The sequence below is a fragment of the Tursiops truncatus genome, chromosome 5 (assembly GCF_011762595.2).
Source record: "Tursiops truncatus isolate mTurTru1 chromosome 5, mTurTru1.mat.Y, whole genome shotgun sequence".
NCBI classification, from domain to species: Eukaryota; Metazoa; Chordata; class Mammalia; order Artiodactyla; family Delphinidae; genus Tursiops; species Tursiops truncatus.
In genome coordinates, this window is record NC_047038.1 from 18,755,445 (window position 1) to 18,777,990 (window position 22,546).

Consider the following 22,546-nt stretch of genomic DNA (forward strand, 5'->3'; position numbering starts at 1 on the left):
CTCCTACCGTCTCATTGTGGCTTCTCCTTTGTCTTTGGATGTGGGGTATCTTTTTTGGTGAATTCCAGTGTCTTCCTGTCGATGACTGTCCAGCAGGTAGTTGTGATTCTGGTGTTCTCGCAAGAGGGAGTGAGAGCACATCCTTCTACTCTGCCATCTTGGTTCCTCTCTCCAGTATTGTTTAACTGAAATGAGAAAGACATAAAACAGTAATCCTTACAGAGAGGACCATACTATCCAGGCTAGAGTTTTGAAGCTGACACGGTGATTAGAGGAGCAGCAGCAAGGTCCAACTATATACATCTATGTAGGAGCCAGAACTCAGTGATTTAGGTGGATAAGCGTAAGTTGGAGGGACAAGGAATCCTGGCATACTCTGTTTTAAGAGAGTGCCACACGGAGCAAAGTAGACATTATTTACCTGCAATCAGAGAACTTTACTGGCTAACAGATCAATGAGCATCAGGGAGAACCCTAAAAACTGGACTTGTAGGAAGTGTGTCATGAGTTCTGTAGATTTCTTCCAAAAACATCGTTTCTTACAAAACTTCTGGTAATAAGAGTGAGTTAAGGAGAGTAGTCTCATGTTGCTTAGTGGTTTATACTCCCTCTTCAATTTATAGCTACTTTTTTTCTAAATTACAAAAGTAGTACTTTATTATAAAAATTTAAATGATATAAACATGTTAATATAGAAAAAAAATTCCCAACAGTTTCATTCTCCAGATATTAATTGACTGTTGCTTAATCTCCGAAACATTTTTCTTTACACAACAGGGAGGCACTGTGACCTGGCAGTTGAGAAGGCAGGTTTGGGAATCAAACTGCTTGGGTGCAGATCTTAGCTCTGTCACTTACTGTGTGACTGTGGGGCAAGAAGCTGAACTCTCAGTGCCTTGGAATCCCATCTGTATGGTGGGGTAACTACCTACCTCCCAGAGTTGTTGGGAAGATTAACAGTAGTATTTATAGAGCACTTGGAACAGTGCCTGGTACATGGTAAGTGCTGTTTTTTTGTTGATGATGATACAATTACATATAAGTAGATATTTACACATACAAATATAAGGTAATTTATCTGTATATATAGCTTTATCTTTACAAAATTAGGGTCATAATACACATACTTTAGTGATACTGATTATTTATAGGTTGAACCTCTGTGATGTGTCTTCCATACCTCTTTGGACCACTTCTCTGACATTTTTCTCAGCATTCTGCATGATTTTCTCAAGCTTGTCCTCCATATCACAGATTGACTGCACCTGATCAATTTTGCTACTTGTTGTTTCAGATGAATTCATTATTTCTTTAATATCATTTTTAATGAATTTAAATGCATATGACATCAACTTCAAAAGGAACTCAAAGGTATACAGTGAAAAACTCCCTTGCACTTGATACCCAGTTCCTGCCTAGGAGCTAGCACTTTTGTCATTTTCTTTTGGATCCCTCCAGAGATGTGTATATGAAAACAAGTAAATGTAAATAAGTATTATTACATGAACAGTAATTCTATAGCCCTTTTTCCATACCTTCCTTAACAATACATCTTGGAGAGCTTGGATTATTATTATACAAATATCTGCCTCATTTTGGTTAATGGCTGCATATTGCAGTGTATGAATTGTCATAATTTATTAGGCTGGTCTCCAACAAATGGGAATTCGTGTCATTGCCAATAGTTTACTAGCACAAACAATGTTGCAATAAATAATCTCATATATACATCATTTAATACACATATGATTCTACACATGTTTTACACACACATATGTCACACAGAATAAAGTCCTCCTACTGGCATTTGTTATTTTTATAGATATTGTCAAATTGCTTCCCACAAAACTTGCATGGTATTATTTTTGTCTTTAAAAAACCAACTATCTACATTTAAACTAATTTATCTACAATTTAATATAGATAACTAAATTAGCCTACATTTTAATATCTAATTTAATTTAACTGCTTTTTCCCTATACCCTCTTCATTGGGATATAAAATATTTGCAGATTCCTCACTGTAGATATACTCTATAATTTATTTTAGGGTGTAAAATCTTTCTAGTTTATTACCTGAGAATTTTATCTTGGACGTCTTCTTCTAGTATAGATTTTTCATATATTTTTTGCATATTACATTCTATTCTTTTCTTTAAATTTTTAAAAATTCATCTTCTTTTCTTTGACCAAAAGCTGTACTCTGGTCTGTTCTCCCCGCAGGAGATCCTGGGGGAATAGTGTCTTTGCTAGTGAGATTATCAATCCTAACTGATTTGGCCCGTTACTTCCACCCAGTCCACAGAACAAGGGAGCAAAGTAAAATTTTGGCGGCCCAGCTTAGGCCAAAAACTAGCTGTTGTGAAGAAGAGAGTTCCTTATTGGACTTCTTACCCTCACCAATCCTCATCCCACAAACGATTAGAGAGAGGTTCAGTCTCTTGGCCACTGTTTAATAATATTTATTTTGGTCTTTGCTGAAGTTTTTGCTTATTTCATTATAAGTGTTCTTGGCAAGAAGTGGAAATTTATTTTGGTCCAACAGTACAAACTTAAACTTAATCAGTAAAATATTAGTTAAGCAGAGAGAGAAGAAAATTTCCCCATCTGATATTTGGCCTGCTTACCTATTAAGTAATTTGATTACAAAAGTCTTGAAAAGCAACAGACGAATTCAGCACTTTTAATTCCAAAATGATATAGGAGATCAGATATTAGGATCCCATTCTACCCAACTTATCTCATTATTATCCATAATAATAATAAAATAATGTTAAAAATGGCAGACACATTTAGCACTTTCTATGTGCCAAGCACTTCTAAGGATTTAATATGTATTAAAGCATGACACACAATGGCTATACTCTGCATAAGGCTCTGTGCTCCAGCAGAGATGGCTTGTAAATCTGCATCAGAGCTTCCTACTGGCCAATATAAAAATGGAAAGATGATCAGCTACATCACAGTGACCACAAGATAAAAATAAGCCAATTTGTCAGGAGGCATATGGAAAATTCTTGTTTCTGTGAGCCAAGAGAAAATTCTTCTATGGTTATTCAAAAAATGGAATGTGTAGATCACACCAATGTCAACCTTAAGTAATAATTAGGTCTATAAACTATTTCTTTATAACTTTCTGCAATGTAGGCAGAGAGATTAATATCCAAGCTTAGTTAAGTAAAAGCAATTTTACAAGAGGCCAACATGCTATGCTGTACAGAGAAGCTTTTTTGTAACTTGTCTTGTTCAAGGTATGAAATTTAGCCTATTTTGAGGGATGGATAATCCATTAAGAAATCCTCTGCAAATATGATTTTCCAAACTGGGATTTTATAGTTATGAGGCAGCACAGAATTCACAGGTATACTCTGTTAGGTAACTAACAGGCAGACATCCCATGTTATTATTTGAGGAAAGAATCATAAGCTTCAACAGTCAGCCAATGAAGGGATTTTTACCCTATTGAGAAAGTATGAGAAGCCTAACCTGGATACATGCCTCTTCATGGAAGTAAGATTAGGGAGTATCTGCCAACATGCCAAGATTCTATAGTCATTACTGTGGTAGATTCTATTATTGGCTTCGACTCTTCACCCCATATTGTAACTTGGAGCTTGCCCTGTGACTCAGTAGTTCCTCCTACTAAAGGTGAAGTTAGCTATTCCACTGGCTTGGGCAAAAGTGACAGGATGCCAATTCTGAACCTAGACCTTAAGAGATCCTGCATATTTTTGCTTGTCCTCTTGTACGTATACTATCACCATGAGATGAACTTTACTTTAGGTAGCAGCTGCCCTTTTAGTCTGGGGCTCAGAATAAACATGCAGTGAGGAGAACTATTCCAGCCTATGGGTAGACTTGTAGCACGAGGCAGAGCCAGGGGCTGCAGGCAGAGGCAGAACTGCCCCAGCTACTTCACAGATCCATGAGCAAAAGCAATGCTTTTGTTAAATGCCACGGGTATTTTTTTGTGATTACACAGCAATAGCTGACTGCTGCAATAGTGTTAGGTAAGTTTCCAACACATGTACAAATAGAAAACAGAGGTTCTAAATATTTACCCCATAGAATATGGCAATGATAATTTTAGCTTGGAAAATTTTTGAGGCAAGTTTATCAAGCATCCAATTTGACCATAAAAATATATTAAGAAATACTAATTGAAGGTCCATCTATCATTAAACAATGCAAGTTCTTGGTAAAGCCTTGAATAAAATGATAGTAGCAATCATTTTTTTTTAGAGGCAAAGGTAAGCAAGTTATTACACTAGGCACATTACATTAATTATCTCATTTTACTTTCATCAGTTATGCAAGGTAGAATGTAAAAATGCAAACTCTTGCCAGCGAATGTTGGCCAACCAACGGTTACTTAAAAGAGTTAATTTGTAAATTCCCTTTAAGTAATAAAACCTTTGGCTGGGCGTTTTCCATTCTATTATTAACTAAAGAGGCTCAGAATCAAATTGGCATAACTCTCTGAGGTTTGGAAACTACACCTGTCAGGTCAGTTTGCCTACAGAAATCAGACTTAGTACCTCTACTTCCTCTTGCAAACATTTTATGGGCCTATGACAGTTTTTAGTAGTTTCCTTAATTTTCTATCCTCTTGACTTGTTAGTGTTACAGTGATTTTATTACAGTGACCAGAAGTGAAGATGTTTAGTCAACTGACATTCTTACTTACCTGAATGAAAAGTAAAGTCACATTTTGCTTGGGTTTTAATGAACCTCTTCACTTGAAGGCACTCGGTCTAGATGTTTTGCACTGTTGTAGACTGAAAAACCTGGGCACTCTCATTTTGCAGCTCATCCTATCAAGAAGAGGATTCTATTCCCCACCCCTTGAATCTATGCTCGTCTCATCTCCTGCTTTGACCAAAAGAATGTGGTAGAAGTGTAGCTGTGTGACTTCCAAACTAGACCTTCAGCTTCTGCCTTGGTCTGCTGGGAATCCTGCCCTGAGACTGACACAGAGGCAGCCAGTCTAGCTTACTGAGGATGAGAGGCTACTGGAGAACCAAGTGCCCCTACTGAGAGCCAGCACCAACTGCAAGATATGTGCCAGAGGCCATCTTGGACCTTCCAGCCCAGCTGACCTCCAGCTGTTTGCCCAGGCAAAGCCAGCAAGGTAGCAACAAGCCAATGCACAGAATCATGAGAAAGTAAATGGCTGTTGGCTTAAGCCACTAAGTTTTGGAGTGATTTATTACACAGAAATATACAATTCATACTTTTTCTTCTTATTCCTGGTAGCATAGTGGAAAATATTAGATAATTTGGAAAAAGGTAGTGAACTAAGGAGAACAGGCAGTAAACTCTATGAAGATGGATCACATGCTTTACTTCATAGACAGCAAAGGGGGAAAATGAAGCAAGTCTCATTGCAGATTGGAAGAGATGAGTGACTGCAGATTGGGGTGGTAAGCAGCAAGTTGTAGAGGAACGGCTCCGCCATGGCACACTGGTGACCTTGCACATATCCAAAGAGGCCAGGTTTAGACTGCAGCCTGTCGTAAGTCTGGCAGATCCCCCTTAGGATCTTCCTGAAACGTGAGAGCATGAAGGCTTGCAATACCAGGACACTTCTCACTCGCTTCCCAATCTGTCAGGGAGACTGACAGGAGACGGGTTCTCATCACCTCCCGGGTTCTGAGAAGGTATGAGGCTTTCTGCCTTGCCCCCGTTAGACGAAGTGCATGCTATAAAACTGCAGAGTTGCATCTAGAAGTCCCTGCTTGGCAAGAGTATGCTGCAACTGCTTTGCGGTCATCTAGCTCTTTTGTTTCAGTGACACCTTTTTGGTCTGTAGAACAAGAACTGTGGGAAACTGGCACCTTTGGCTACTCTTCTTTTCGTTGTCTATGTAAGTAATAAATCATCTAAAGCTAAAAAGGGCTCATTTTGTCTTTACTGGCCAAATATGGCAGGCCTTGGACGTGGCCTTCACTGCCGTGTGCTTGACACAGGTCAGTAATGAAATCAAAAGAACCAGTCATAAAGAATTAAAAAAAAAAAAATCCCAAACTGTATTTCTGTAGTTGAGGTGGGATAGATTTGACACATTTTCTGAAATATGATTAAGTGGAGTACATTCTTCCTCCTTCAATCTTCTTTAAAATGTACAGAACATAATATGACAACTATAATAGAGAAAATAAAAAATAGTAACTGCAAAATTAAATGGGAATTACATGTTTTACCAATTTAGGTTTAAGTGATTTCTTCACTGATCTGTACGAGTTCTTTACATAGTAAAGACAGTATTCTGTCATATTTGTTGAATATATGTTTTCCCAATTTGTTTACTTTGGGGGCTTTCTGATATGCAGATGTCTACATTTTTATATAACCAAATCCATAAATCTTTTCATTTAGCACTTCCTTCATCTTTTCTAATTTAAAAAGTTCTCCCCATTCCAAAGTCTTGATAAATATCTCCTTTTACTTTCTGTGACAAAAAAATTAATTCTTCAATCCTTCCAGAATTTGTTTCAGTAGATAGTGCAAGGTTAGCTTCTTAACATTTTTTTCCTAACTAGCTAATGAATTTTCCCAGCACCATTTATTTCTTAAACCTTAAATTCTCCATTGAATTTTTTTAAGTTTTAAAAATTTATTATCAAATTTACGTGCAGTACAATTCACGCTTCTAGTGTGCAATGTGACAAATGCATAGAATTACGTGATCACCACCAGGACCAAGCTTCATCATCCTAAAAAAAAAGTTTGACCCCTCGGTGGTCAAATTCTTCCTCCACTTCTTAATAAAAGGCTTAATGAGATATAATTTACATACTATGCAACTCACCTCTTAAACTGTGTAACTTTGGGTTTTTTTTACTATAGTCAAACAGTTGTGTAATTATCACAATTAATTAATTATGTTGCATTTTGAGTATTCTTGGTGCAAGCATGTGATTTACAAGTATGTTTCCAAGTCTGTGACTTGTCTTTTCATTCTCTTAACAAAGCTTTCAAAACAAAAGCTTTTAAGTTTGAAAATCCAATTTATCAGTTTTTAAAAAATGGTATCACTTTTGGTATCATATCTAAGAATTCTTCCCAAGGACACAAAGATTTCTATGTTTTCTTCTAAAGGTTTTATAGTTTTATGTCTTACTTTTAGGTCTATGATCGATTTTAAGTTAATTTCTGTATGAGGTGTGAGATACAGATCAAGGTTCATTTTTTGTAATATGAATATCTAATTTCTGTTGAGTTTTAATGCATCATCCTGTTAGATTTTTGTAATATAATAGGATCTATTAAGCTATTTTTCTGCACCATTAATCTGTTTGATACCTTATGCATTTGATAATCTAATGCCAGTATCAGATTGTTTTTATTACTATAACTTTATAACCTTAAAATATATATATATATACCATAATCTCATCTTCAGTAATGAACTGAAATCTCATCTTCAGTAATGAACACATGGAATCCCAAATCTCATCTTCAGTAACGAACACACGGGATCAACACTTCAATTATTTGTCATCCACGTCCCTAACCAACCTTTACAAGTTGATCTGTACCACCAATAAATAAAAATAAAAAACCTGTGTTCTGGAAAGATAAATAAAAAACCTGTGCTCTGGAAAGATAGCCTGGGTTGACTCAGATGTAAAAGCACAGTAAATATTTGAAACTTTAGCTCATATGTCAGTGAAGGTGCAAATACTTTGACATAAATTGTTCCAAGTTGTTGAAATATTTAAGATAAAATTCATGAGTTCTCTTTTTTTCCTGGTCATTGTTAACTGTTCACAAAGGAAAAAAGTCAGAAAAATAAATCAGTAATACTGGGAATTTAAATTCACTACCATGTAAATATTTTTCCATACAAACAAAATTTGGGTGAAACAGATATTGTCTCTACAAAAGAACCTGATTCTCAGAACTGCATAAATACACCTATGATATTAAAGTCTTTAAGGAAGCACACAGAATTTAGGGAAACTTATTCTGAAAATTCCTGCTCCAAAAATGTTTATAAAAATTAACTTATTTTCTTCTTTCATTCTCCCCACTATCTGAATGTGAATAGAGTCCCTAAAAGGTAAAACACTGGACATTAGAAGGAATAAGAAGAAAAGCAAAAGACCTGAATTATAAACAGAATAACAGAAGCTCTGAGTAACCAAAAAGTTTGTGAAAACAAACATCCTGTGTTCAAAACCTAAGCAAGGATTCTGCCCACTCTGGGCACACAGAGTGCTACTGCTGCTCCAAGTAAATAGCAAACTAAATGAGCCCGTTTTTATTAATGTCAACAGTGAAAGTGGTCTAGCCAAACTAGTTTCTACCTTATGCAGATATCATTCATTCTTCCACAGTTAAAGATTTTTAAATTTGTGCAGGCCAATATGGAGGATGGGGTACTCATCCATGAATAAAAACGTAACAATTTAACTGACATTCACTGAGTGCTAACCATGAGCCAGGTACTGTGATTATCCCATGTGTCACCTTGGGTCCAGCTTTCCCTACTTTAATCCACTTCTCTGCTTAAAATTATTCCAAGGCTGCCCAGTGATTCCAAAATGAAACAAAAACACCTATATCTGGGGCAGACAGCCCAGCTCTTGCCAGCCAGCCTCTCTGGGCTCCTCCCTGCGAGTCCTCCTTCCTCTTTTAGATCTCCAGCCCCAGACAGACTTGCAGGTTCCCAAAGGTACCCTGACTCTGATGCCTTTGCACATGCTGTAGCCTCTTTCTCTCCCTACCCTTTCCATTTCCAAGGGAGTAAATGTTCCTTCTTTACATATCCATAGCATAACCTGCCCATGACTATACCAGCACTGATTTCACCGCAAAATTGTTCCCTCATCTTTGTGATTCTAGCGCTTAGCACAGAATAACAGTCAAAAACTGTTTCTTGAATGAATAGTGGACATTAAGGTACAAGCTGGAATAGTGTGAGCTTAGGTAGTGGAAATATTTGTAATAGTGAAGATGAGAATAATTCTTCAGAGGAAGAATATGCCTTTAAAAATGGCATACACGTGTAATTTTTCAAAAGCCAACTACATTGATGGCTATGGATGCAAACTCTCTCATGCAGGGTTCACAGGAGTCCAGAAACTCGTTCTTATTTGTGAGGGTAAAAAAAGGTGTGGACTTATAAACAAAGGGGACAAGATTCACATGGCTTTGTATCAGTCTACAAGAGGTAAAAGCCAGAGGACTAAAGTAAACCTTAGTTTTCATGATTCATCTAAGGCCTTAGAGCTCTAGTTTTTTCCTGATACAAGCTTGGAAAAAAATGCGTGTAAGTGGCTCTAAAAAATTATACTGGGGCTTCCCTGGTGGCGCAGTTGTTGCGGGTCTGCCTGCCGATTCGGGGGGCGTGGGTTCGTGCCCCGGTCCGGGAGGGTCCCACGTGCCACGGAGCGGCTGGGCCCGTGGGTTGTGGCCGCTGGGCTTGCGCGTCCGGAGCCTGTGCTTCGCAGCGGGGGAGGCCGCAGCGGTGAGAGGCCCGCGTACAGCAAAAAAAAAAAAATTATACTGGCAGAGATTGGGCTAAAGTTTCTGGGACCATAATGAATGCACAGGACTTTCCTTGGAAGGGTAAAAATAGACTGGTGTGCTATGAGTCAATAGGAATCTAGGAATGACTTCAAGGGATAAGTAAGGAGGAAGAGGAAAAGAGAGAACTCCAATATTATGGAAATATTACTGGACTTGGAGTTATAAGGTCTGAAGGAAAGTCTGCTTATTCTTTTTTAATACCGGCATAGGCTAGTCATAACTTCTTTATGCTTGTTTCCACATTAGAAAGAAGATGATAAAGTGTCTCTGAGACTTCCAGTTATTATGGTAGATTGGGCCAATAATGGAGATCTACTCATTCCACAAAGTTTTAAAACAGGCTTGAATGTAAGAAGGAGAGCTCTCCAAATAATAAAATAAAGAGGAAACAAGAAGCTAAGATGTAGAGAGTGAGAGAGAGCTAAAAACACTCACAGGGGCATTAGAACAAGATATACAACTAACGGGCTGGGGATTTCTAATAATAGGAGGAAACAGGTTAAGGTGTGTATGGCCCCATGCATGCTAGGTGCTAGACAGAGGTTCCTTCATAAACCTAGGGGCCCAAAAGGCTCAGAAATGGCCTTTTGGCCATAAAATGGGGCCCAGAAAACTCCAACATCTATCAGGGATAGGCATGGAGGAAAGCCAGTTGCATATTAAGGATCTCTGTTTGGTAGAAGGGTTATATATTGATTAAATTTTATTAAATTAAATATACATATTAAAATTGAAGAGTAACCACTCAAAAGAATAGAAATAATATGTTAACCTTCTTCTCATCTAGTAGATTAATAACAGACTGTAAAGAAGAAAACAAGTATTAATGTCACTAAAATGACCATACTACCCAAGGAAATCTGGGAATTCAATGCAATCCGTATCAAAATACCAAGAACAATTTTCACAGAACTGAAAGAAATAATTTTGAAATCTGTATGGAAACACAAAACCCCCTAAATAGTCAAAAAGTCTTGAGAAAGAAGAACAGAACTGGAGGGATCATTCTCCTTGGCTTCAGACTATACTACAGAACTACAGTAATTTCGTGGTACTGGCATGAAAACAGACACACAGATCAATGGAACAGAACAGAGAGCCCGGAAAAAAATCTACAAACTTATGGCCAATTAATCTATGACAAAGGAGGCAAGACTAAACAATGGAGAAAAGACAGTCTCTTCAATAAGTGGTGCTGGGAAAACTGAACAGCTACATGTAAAAGAATGAAATTAGAACATTCTCTAACACCATATTCAAAAATAAACTCAAAATGGAGTAAAGACCTAAATGTAAAGCTGGAAACCATAAAACTCCTAGAAGAAAACATAGGCAGAATGCTCTTTGACATAAATCATAGCAACATTTTTTAGATCTGTCTCCTAAAGCAAAAGAAATAAAAGCAAAAATAAACAAATGGGACCTAACTAAACTTAAAAGCTTTTGCACAGCAAAGGAAATCATCAACAAAGTGAAAAGACAACCTACTGAACTGGAGAAAACATATGCAAATGATATGACCAATAAGGAGTTAATATCCAAATACGTAAACAGCTCATACTACTCAACATCAAAAAACCAAACAACAAGATTAAAAAATGGGTAGAAGACCTGAATAGACATTTTTCCAAATAAGACATACAGATGGCCAACAGACACATGAAAAGATGCTCAACATCATTAATCATCAGAGAAATGCAAATCAAAACCACAATGAGATATTACCTCACACCTGTTAGAATGGCCATCGTCAAAAAGAACACAAATAACAAATGTTGGTGAGGATGCGGAGAAAAGGGAACACTTACACTGCTTGTGAGACTATAAACTGGTGTAGCCATTATGCAAAACAGTATGGGGGTTTCTCAAAAAATTAAAAATAGAACTATCATACGACCCAGCAATTCTACTCCTGGGTATATATCCAAAAAACCCTGAAAACACTAATTTGAAAAGAGAATGCACCGCAATGTTCATAGCAGTATTACTTACAATTGTCAAGATATGGAAGCAACCTAAGTATCCATCAACAGATGATGGATAAAGAAGATGTGGCATATGTATACAATGGAATACTACTCAGCCATAAAAAAAAGAAATTATGCCATTTGCAACAACGTGGATGGACTTGGAGGGTAGCATGCTTAGTGAAATAAGTTAGACAGAGAAAGACAAATATGGTATGATATCACTTATATGTGGAATCTAAAAAATAAAACAAACTAGTGAATATAACAAAAAAGAGATTCACAGATATAGATAAAAAACAAGTGGTTATCAGGGGGAAGAGGGAAGGGGGGAGGGACAACACGGGGTAGGGGATTAAGAGATGCAAACTACTATGTATAAAATAAATAAGCTACAAATCAATAAGCTAGGATATATAGTACAACATAGGGAATATAGCCAATATTTTATAAGTATAAATGAAATACAACCTTTAGAAATTGTGAATCACTGTGTTGTACAACTAAAACTTATATAATATTGTATATCAACTATAATTCAATTTAAAAAAGGAACAAAAAAGAAGAAAATAAGAAGTAAAGAAAATTCATGGTAAATAAACACAGAAAAGGTGGTGAACATAAGTTCAACTATATTACTAATCACAATAAAAATAAATATATTAAACTTATCAGCACAAATTAATGACAATAATATATTAATACTCAGCTCATAAAGTTTTAAGATTTAAATGAAATTAGATGCCATGTAAATTTTTATTAGTTACAACACAAAATGTTCACTCTCAATCCAAGTTCAGGTTTTGCTAATGACCTTTAAGACAAACCAACTGGAAGATACTTTCCAAAGCATTTAGAGAGTTCAGTACTCGGCTTTCCATAACTGCCACTCATTTAATGATTTCTTTTTCTCCCTGCAGATCAAGAATGGCAGCCTCCTGACAAGATGAAGCACCCATGTCATTGAAGACTTCTGGCCTTGTTAACTACTCACCATCTGTTTAGTGTTACTGGACTTAAGTTGGAAAAGAAGGAAAACGACAAATTTGGCTTCCAATTTACTTTGTTCTTTGTTCCATCTCTTTAAGAGTTCAGCTTGAATCTGTTTTACAATGTAAACATCATTTAAAAAATACAAAGCAAAACTCTGAATCACACAAAGAGAACCGTGGACACTGCCTATCCCAGTGAGTTTCTGGTGCTGTTCTAAAGAGCCTGCAAGGCTTTGGGAGCCACAACAGGGAGGGTGAGGGAGGGTTCTGAGCAGGAGAGCCCCAGGGGCCTTCCCATAGCTTCCTCAACCTGTTTGGGCTTCAACCCAGCTTCTGTGTGAGATTTTATTTGAAAAGAGTACCACATTCTTTGTTCAACAGAGGATGAAACAGTTCAGAGAAGGTAAGTGACTTGCCCACTGTTGACAAAGCAAATAAAAAACCAGGGACTTGGGCTTCCCTGGTGGCGCAGTGGTTGAGAGTCCGCCTGCCGATGCAGGGGACACGGGTTCGTGCCCCGGTTCGGGGGGATCCCACATGCCGCGGGGGGGCTGGGCCCGTGAGCCATGGCCGCTGAGCCTGCGCGTCCGGAGCCTGTGCTCCGCAATGGGAGAGGCCACGGCAGTTAGAGGCCCGCGTACCGCAAAAAAAAGAACCAAAAAACAAAAAACCAGGGACTAGAAATCAACCTTTTTCTCTAATACTGTCTGTACACTAGAGACATGATTTTGTTTTTTCTCCTAACAAAGGAAACTCAGGCATTGTGTTAAGTGCTGGGACTAAAAATATAAATAAATTGTGGTCTCAGCCCACTGGGGCCTTTGACTCTATGGCATCATCCAGGAGAAAGTTTTTTTAAGAGGGATGGAACCATCAACAATTTTTAATGCAGTCAAAGGAACCAGGAAGATAACAAAATAACCCAAGGAAATTGAAAAAAAAAAAAAAAGGAAACAGACTCACATTTTTAGAGCAGGTGAAATTTGACCTTCACTGGTTATTGCTGTAAGTGACTTCACATGTATACCATCATCATAATATAATATAGATCACTGAAGAAATTTACATCTCCATAGACCTTTAAGAAGAAAATAGATAATCATTTGCTAATATGGCCTAGACTAATGGGCTCCAAACTTTTCTGATCATATGTTTGGGGGGTCCCCAGGACCACACTCACTTCTGACAACAACTGCAAGTTCAGGCAGTCCCCAAGACCACTCTCAGGTTTGATAATTCCCTAGAAGGACTTACAGCTCTCAATGAAAGCTGTTATACTCACAGTTATGATTTATTACAGTGAAAGGCTACAGATTAAGATCAGCAAAGGGAAGATGCATACGGGGCCGAATCCAGGAGGCGTCCATGGATAGAGCTTCCAATTGTCCTCTCCCTGTAGGGTCATAAATAGTGCTAACTTTTGGAAACAATATATGACATTACACATGGAGTACTGCCAACTAGGGAAGCTCACCGGAGTCTTGGTGTCCAGAGTTGTTACTGGGGCTTGGTCATGCCTTTAGCGTCCAGAGCCCTTGAAGGTCAAGCCAATGCTACTGTATGGCTGAAAGTCCCTACTGTAAGTCAGATAGTTAAACTATCCAGTGTAGCCTGAGGTCGCCAGGTAAATAGAGACACTCTTATCAGACAGGACATTCCGAGGGCTCAGAGATCATCTCCTGGGAGCTGAGGGAAAAGGCCAGGTCTTTCTTTAGATGAGGATAATTCTTTACCTTTATAAATTTATAAATTATACACAAGTTCTACATATAAGTACATAATGAACATTATGAAATACATAAAAGTATAATTTATTAAAGGAACACATAAAAAGTTAAATACTAGATCTGGAATAAGGAAGCCTAAGTCTCATCCTACTCTGCCATGAAGAACATCTCTGTGCCTTAGTTATCTCGTCAGTAAAATGGGACAACCAACATTGTTCAATGAACAACAGAGTTCAATATCTGTCAGCTGTTATTATTATCCAATGGGTATCTAAAAAAGGAAATAGAGTATGAGTGTGTGAAGGGATGGATCTTTTCTTGGAGCAGTTACATTTGGAAAATTTAGTAAGGGTGGAGGGGAAAAATACTTGAAAAACCACCAACAACAAAGAAAAATATGTTGCTCTGAGGAAGTTCTTAAAGTTGTGCTAATATATATGATAATGTAATAGATGGTGCTGAAATAGTTAGCTTGAACAACTGGTACTGAAAAAGAGCTAAATGATTTACCAAAAAGTTTTAAAGACATTAAACAAGAGAAGAAGCCAGAATGGCTCGATGTGCCCACATGTTAAAATATTGCTTTGAAAAGAAGATGTAAATTAAGTAAAACGAAACAGTAAAGAATTGTGGAAGATAAAAATGGCTTTATTAGCAACTAACTATATGGATTTTTCTCTGGGCCTCAGGTTCTTTATCTGTAAAATGAGGAGGTTAGAGGAGAGAATCTATAAAATCCCTTGTAGCTAGAAAATATCACCACACGGACTTGGTCCTCAATAAAGGGGAATATGCATATATATAATATACATATTTTTTTAAAATATGTGTTTTACATACATTTGCTTAGTAGCTAAGAACAAAGATGTACTTTTCTTTCTGTAACTGTATTTTTCTTACGGGAAAAAAACAACATCCTTAATAAAGAGTTGACATAAGATTTGTCAATCAGTGAAGAAACAATTGGAAAAACTAAGAATTAGAAAAAAATACTCATTATCTCTGAATCTGGCTAATATTATGATCAGGATGGTGATGTCCTCAGAGAAATTAGAACAATTAAGAACAAAGCAAATTTAAAATGATGTTTGTTTTCTTTATAAAATAAGTAAAACCTTAGATGCAAGAATATAAAGGCATAATCTACAAGTGGCTAATGGAAAGAAGGACTTCTGGAAATTCATGAAAAGATTTCAAAGGAAGTAGATTGCTTGCAAAACGGAGCTTATGAAGTCAGTGGCAATGCTAAATTGAGTCAATTCTAAACATGTAATCCTGGAACCAGAGGAGTCACTGTTGAACCATATTGTTTTAGCCTACAAACATTATTGCAAAAGGAAGAGGACATTTTCCAGAACCTCACAATACTGTAGTCATTTCTAGAAACCAAAGGTCTTAGAAATACGAATAGTGCTAAAGAAATAGAAAAAGAGGTATGAAACTCTGGAGCATATGAAGAAAGAAAGTGGGAAACGTTCAAATTCATAGAGCCTGGAAAAGCAATAAGCAAAAAAGAAAGGAAGGAGAATCTAGGATTGTCAGCATATCAGTAGCAATTAAGAAAAAATTACTGGCAACAATATAAAAGAAAAAATTTAATTGAGCTTAGGGAAATTCAGTTTGATAATTGGTAAAACAGATTGCAATAAGGTTTCCTGTAACTAAAAATACTTGAATTAGCTAATTCTCTTTGGTAAGTATCCTTATAGGAATTCAAATTTCCCAGAATAAAAAGTAACTATAAACTAAAGGTAGTCTCAAAGAACTGGATTAAATCTCAAAATATTATTTGGCCAATTACCATAAGATACCATCCCCAAATAGAACAGATTTTACAGCAAGGCTGTTTTTCAGAGAGTTCTGAGGACAAAGATTCTATAGCGCCTTTGGTAAACAATCCAATATTAAATGAACCCTACTGTCAAACACTGTCTTTATGTTTCATCAGACTTGCTTTTTCTCATAGGTTAAGATAGCATCTTAGTCAATCTTTCCTGTATTCTCAAGTGGAGGAGCCTGAATATCTTTTAAACTTTTCCTGATGACTCAGTTTTCCCAAAGCACAAATCATAAATATAGAGCTCAAAAATGAAAGATCACGAAGTGAATTCTCCCCTGTAACCACCACCCAGGTCATGAAATAAGAACCCTGCCAGCACCCAAGACCCCTCCTTGTTCTCCTTGCCAATCGCCACCCCTCCTGCCTCCCCAAAGATAACCACTGACCTGACTTCTAATGCTCTGGTTTACACATGCCTGTTTTGGAAATTTACAATGGTTAAACCATGTGTTCTCTCTTTCTTAGTAGCATTTAAAATTGAGATATACTTCACACAACGTAAAATCCCCCACTTTAAAGTGTCCATCAGTCTGTTTTGTTTTTTTTTACTATATTCTCTATGTTGTGTATCTGTCACCGTTATCTAGTTCCAGAACACTTCTACCACCACCCCTCCCCTCCGGCCCCCTGCCGAACACCCTGTGCCTACTAGCAACCTTTTGTTCACTGTTATGCTTGTGAGATCCATACGCTGTGTTTAGCAGCCAATTTTTTTTTAATAGAGCCTAAGGAGTAAAGCACAGGTTTTTCTAATTAATTTTGGTTCCATACACAAGACTAGTGGTTTCAACCCTGGTTGCACACTAGTATCCACCAGGGAGAGTTAACAATCACTGATGTGTAGGCCCCATCCCAAATAAATAAATGACAGTTCGATGGTGTAGAAGGAGCATTAGCAGCTTGAAAAGTTTTCTAGATGATTCTGTTGTGTAGCCAGGGTTAGGAACTACTACAAACAACTAATCAGAAGACTTAACCTCACCAGGAGTAGGCTCTAGTTAACAAGACTGATTCTCTTGGGCCCTGGGGCATACTGAATTAGAATCTTCAGCGGGTGGGTCTGGGAATCTGCATTTTGACAAGAGGTTCATGTGCTCCTTATAAGACAGTTTCAGAAATGCTGCAGGAAACCAATAATTATTACTAAGAAAATAAATGACTTCATCAACAGAGGTTTCTACTGCCTTTAAACAAGAAAACACAAATGCTAGTTTAAAATATTTTTAATACACCAAAAAGAAACTATTTTAACATATAATTTAGAATGATGAGGAGAAAAATGTATTACATCTGCCTCACTTCTTTTGTTTTGATAGTAGCCCAAAGTGGAAACCTATTGGGAAGTAGCCTTTTCCACCTCCTGCTCTGAGGTTAACACAGGAAAACAGGTCTACTTTTTTTAGACGTCAAACAAGTCTCAGTGCTGTCAACAGACTGTGCAATTCCCAACTGCTTTTTGTTCGTAGTGGAAAGTGTACAAAGAATCTTCTTCACATCACCAGATAAACACATTGGGAAATTTAAAAAATGCAATTGCCGAGAAAAATAGCAAACAAAATGGAAAAGGAAAAAGAAAATTCAGAAAAGAAAAAGAAATCTCCAAATAGTCTGAAACAGACTTCATTTCATATCGTAGTATGATACTAACAACTTCACATACGGAGAAGTAAGAACGTTTTGTTAGAAGCTAGAGGTTGCTTCGTGCCCTAGTAATAGCCCTTGTAATGTGCTCTTATCACCTGCTCCTGATGGAGACAGCTTATATAACCAGGTGCAAGGGCAGGGCTTTATGTAGCACTTTCCAGATCCTCAACTCTTAATAATGTATCACTCTCTTTACTGAAGGGTATCTTCCATTATAACAAGAGGTGTTCTCTCGTTCTACCGCCTGATTATAGACATGACCTCATAATCGTTCATCTTAGCAGCTGGACACTAACAGTAAACTAGGTTCTGTTATTTAATGCGTTAGTTCAATACATGAGATGGTGTTAAAGTTGTCTGAATGTACTAATACACTTTAAAATTTAAAATTTAATTTTAGTATAGTTTAGATGTATAGAAAAATTGTGAAAATAGCCCAGAGAATTCCCATATACCCCGCATCTAGTTTCCCTTATTATTAAGATCTTATTTTAGTATGGTACATTTATTACAATTAATGAGTCAGTACTGATACATAATTATTCATTAGAGTCCTTACTTTATTTTGATTTCCTGAATTTTTACCTAATGTCCACTTTCTGTCCCAGGATCCCAGCCAGGACAGCACATTACTTTCAGTTATCATGTCTCCTTACACCCCTCTGTGCCTATTTCTCACACTTTCCTTGCTTTGTCATAACCTTGACAGTCCTAAGCAGTACTGGTCAGACAGTTTTTTGAATGTCACACACTAACAAACTTTTAAACATCCCTGATTTATTCCTTTTTTTTTTTTTTTTTTGCGATACACGGGCCTCTCACTGTTGTGGCCTCTCCCGGTGCGGAGCACAGGCTCTGGACGCGCAGGCCCAGCGGCCATGGCTCACGGGGCCCAGCCGCTCCACGGCATGTGGGATCTTCCCGGACCGGGGCACGAACCTGTGTCCCCTGCATTGGCAGGCGGACTCTCAACCACTACGCCACCAGGAAAGCCCCCTGATTTATTCCTATATTCAATTAATGCACTAGAAAAATTTGACTTACAGCAATATTAAAAGGAAAAAAAATCTTTGGGAGGTGGTTCAAACTATTAGAATCAACTCTAATAGACTTGCATAATTGGTCTTAGTGTATATAGAGATACAGTACAAGATAGAATAAAATTCTGACTAGTAGTTAGAATTATTGTCATTTCTAAAAATTGGAACGTAACTTTACAAATTAATGAGAATTGAAATTATTTACATTCTTCTGGGTTCCAGTCATTGTTACTGTTTTCACATAGCCATAATGTTAATATTATCTTGAGTTCTGATTTTTAATTTGTCATTATTTATAAATTTGTTTATGTGTTGAAGTAAAATGCATATTTGACATTTTAAAAAGCAGTACAGTACTCATTCCATCAGATTAATATATTCATCTAAATATTCCCCATTGTGGAATATTTGGTTTGTCTCCACTTTCTATAATACTACTATTAACACTTGTGTACAAGAACAATTTAAAGTTGAACCAGGGCTTCCCTGGTGGCGCAGTGGTTAAGAATCCGCCTGCCAACGCAGGGAACACGGGTTCGAGCCCTGGTCCAGGAAGATCCCACATGCTGCGGAGCAACTAAGCCCGTGTGCCACAGCTGCTGAGCCTGTGCTCTAGAGCCCACGAGCTACAACTACTGGAGCTCGTGTTCCTAGAGCCCGTGCTCTGCAACAAGAGAAGCCATTGCAGTGAGAAGCCCACACACTGCAATGAGGAGTAGCCCCTGCTCACCGCAACTAGAGAAAGCCCACGCGCAGCAACAAAGACCCAACGCAGCCAAAAATAAATAAATAAAATAAATTTAAAAAAAATAATAAAATAAATTAAATTTAAAAAATAATAAAATAAATAAAGTTGAACCAATTTGCATTTTCTCCAGCAATGTATATAAATGCATGCTTTCCCACATGCTCACCAACACTGAGTTTTACCTTTTATATATTTTCTACTCTAGTATGCAATGCTGCATTAAAGCAAACACTGCATTATAGGAGCAAGCTGTGCATTTTCCATGTCTCCTTGTGTAAACTGTTTCTCCTTTTTAAAGTGGAATTTAAATGCCAACCCTATAGATGAAATTAGATGGTAAAAATTTTATTTACCAATATGCCTCTTAGGGAGAACTGTCCTTTTGGGACAATGGGCGTTTATAGTCAAGGGTGAATGTAAGAAGAACTCTTCCTGAAACTAGGGATGATTTAATTGATTAAGGAAGAGGGGAGAGTGAGAGAGGAAAAGCAAGAAAGGAGGGAGTAATGAGGAAATAGTGAAAGGTCAGCACTCCACATTCTGAATCCTGCCCTCTCTGTAACTTACTCAGATCTTTAATAAAGTACTTTTAAAAGCCCATAAAGTGCTTAATATGAATGGGTAGATTAGCTGTAGACACTAAGATTAGAGAAGTAAAGGGTGTTAAGATAAAGGAAAAACAGAAGCAAAAGGACTGTATGTGTATGTGCGTGTGCATGTGCGTGTGGTGTGTCTGGGGAGCACAATAAAATTCTCAGAAGGCCTTTTGATATCAGAGTGACTAGATTTAAGTTAGGGAGACCCCACCTGCTGCCCAGATTATACATATTCATACATTTAAAATAGTAAGCTTTTAATGGTGTGTCACACTTAGTTCTTCCTGGCATTTGAAAATGTTTTTATTCTTGTAGTGCAGAAAAATGTATGCTGTGTTAATACCTTCTTCTGCTTTTTAAAATCCACTAACTTATCTCCCATCCACAAAAGTGACACATATACTATTTTGGCTTCTTTGGGTTTTATATCTTATATTCTGGTTTCTTGCAGATTTATATTTTATATTCTACTTGTGAACCCATTACTACTAATTTGGCTGCAGTGACAACAGATCTAAGTTAATTCCTTTTCCATATCATTGAAAAAAGTTATCTCACTCTATTGTATTACTCCTTGTTTGCAATAAGTTATTATAATGGTTTGAAACTATAGTTGGCCAATTTTTGAAGCTCCAATGTTATACACATCATGTACTAAAGATTTTTGTAATCAATTTTAAAGTCTGTCCTTATCATTATAACCTTTTATTAAAAAATTATTTATTTTATTTATTCATTTTTGGCTGCATTGGGGCTTCGTTGCTGCGCTCAGGCTTTCTCCAGTTGTGGCGAGCGGGGGCCACTCTTTACTGCGGTGTGCGGGCTTCTCATTGTCGTGGCTTCTCTTGTTGTGGAGCATGGGCTCTAGGTGCACAGGCTTCAGTAGTTGTGGCATGCGGGCTCAGTAGTTGTGGCTCGCAGGCTCTAGAGCACAGGCTCAGTAGTTGTGGCGCACGGGCCTAGTTGCTCCACAGCATGTGGGATCTTCCTGGACCAGGGCTCGAACCCGTGTCCCCTGCATTGGCAGGTGGATTCCTAACCACTGCGCCACCAGGGAAGCCCTCATTATAATCTTTAAAGAAGGAATTTTGGACATTTTTGCTCCCTTTCAAACGAGTTTCACTGTCACTAAAAATCTGTCAGGGATTTAAATGTGTTACAAGGATCATAAAATTTAGAGCTGGAAAGTATAATAGGGATGACCTCATTCAACCCTGTGATTTAAAGGTGAGATAGAGGCTAACAGAACTTGAATCACCTTCCCTAGTCCCAGCTAGTTAACAGCAGAGCTGGGACTCTGACCCAGGTCTGTGCTGACCATCTCAAAACATATAATAATTAAAAAGGAACTGCCTGTTACTTTTACTGGTCCTTTTACTTTAAATCTCCTTTACCATTGTATTTATGCTAACCCACACTAAAATAATCTCATCTTTCTTTCTGTGGACTTTAAATAAGCAGGTCAAAAATTTAAAAGAGCATAAGAATGAAAGTTTGCCACCTACAGGTCAAAAGAAGGAAGAAATGTTTCAGGGTTTTCAGAGTAAAGCTCTGATGCCCCTTATGAAGCAAAAGTGTTTTAGAATACTTCTTTGAGACAGTAGCTCTCAATATAGCACAGGAAGACTTTTATAAAGGGGATTCTGCCTTCATTCTCATCACTGTTGTTGTGACAAGTTTTTATTACATTCTTTTTTCAGTAGTATATGGTAGCAGAAAAGAATGATGGAACACTGAACAGCATGAATCCATAATTAGCCCGGAATGAAAATGTTTCATAGCAACTGAGAACATGGTATTTCTCTTTCTATTGGTATCTCCACCTCACTGCTAAGAAATATCTGAATGGACAATGAAAACCCTATAATGATATTGGGACAACTAGATAACCATTTAGAAAAATTTCTTTTAGAGCCATATCATCTACTAAAATAAATTCCAGATGGGTTAAATATTTAAACGTAAAAGATTAATAAGACCTTAAAATTACTAGAAGTCTATATAGGTGATTATAATGTAAACTTGGGGTTGGAAAGACCTTTCTAAACCTAACACCAAAGGAAGAAAATCAAAAGAAAACATAGACATTTTACAAACATTAAAAAAATATAAGGACTTCCCTGGTGGCGCAGTGGTTGAGAGTCCGCCTGCCGATGCAGGGGACACGGGTTCGTGCCCCGGTCCGGGAAGATCCCACATGCCGCGGAGCGGCTGGGCCCGTGAGCCATGGCCGCTGAGCCTGCGCGGCTCGTACCACAAAAAATAAATAAATAAATAAATAAATAAAAATCACTGTTCTTTCTTTCACACTAATAATCATAGAAAGGTTAATCAAAATGAGACTGCATTTTCGCTCAAATTAGTGAAACAAAATTTTGGTAATAATATCCAGTGTTGACAATGGCTGTGGAAATGACTCTTCCATTTACAGAGCCTTTTGGAAGAACAATTTGGCA

At 37.4% G+C, this 22,546-nt stretch overlaps 1 protein-coding gene across 6 annotated transcripts in view; it reads right to left on the reverse strand.

Annotated features, from left to right (window-relative positions):
- LOC109548820 (chaperonin-containing T-complex member BBS12) overlaps positions 1–22,546 on the reverse strand; it is an 85,823-nt gene that overhangs the window by 34,692 nt on the left and 28,585 nt on the right. For 5 of the 6 annotated variants that reach the window (XR_002174959.3, XR_012331876.1, XR_012331877.1 and 2 more), the window contains one exon: positions 8–185. The exons of the other annotated variant lie outside the window; for it this stretch is intronic. The gene's annotated coding sequence lies outside the window, so the exon portion shown is untranslated. The remainder of the gene's footprint in view (positions 1–7; positions 186–22,546) is intronic. 6 annotated transcript variants of the gene reach the window in all.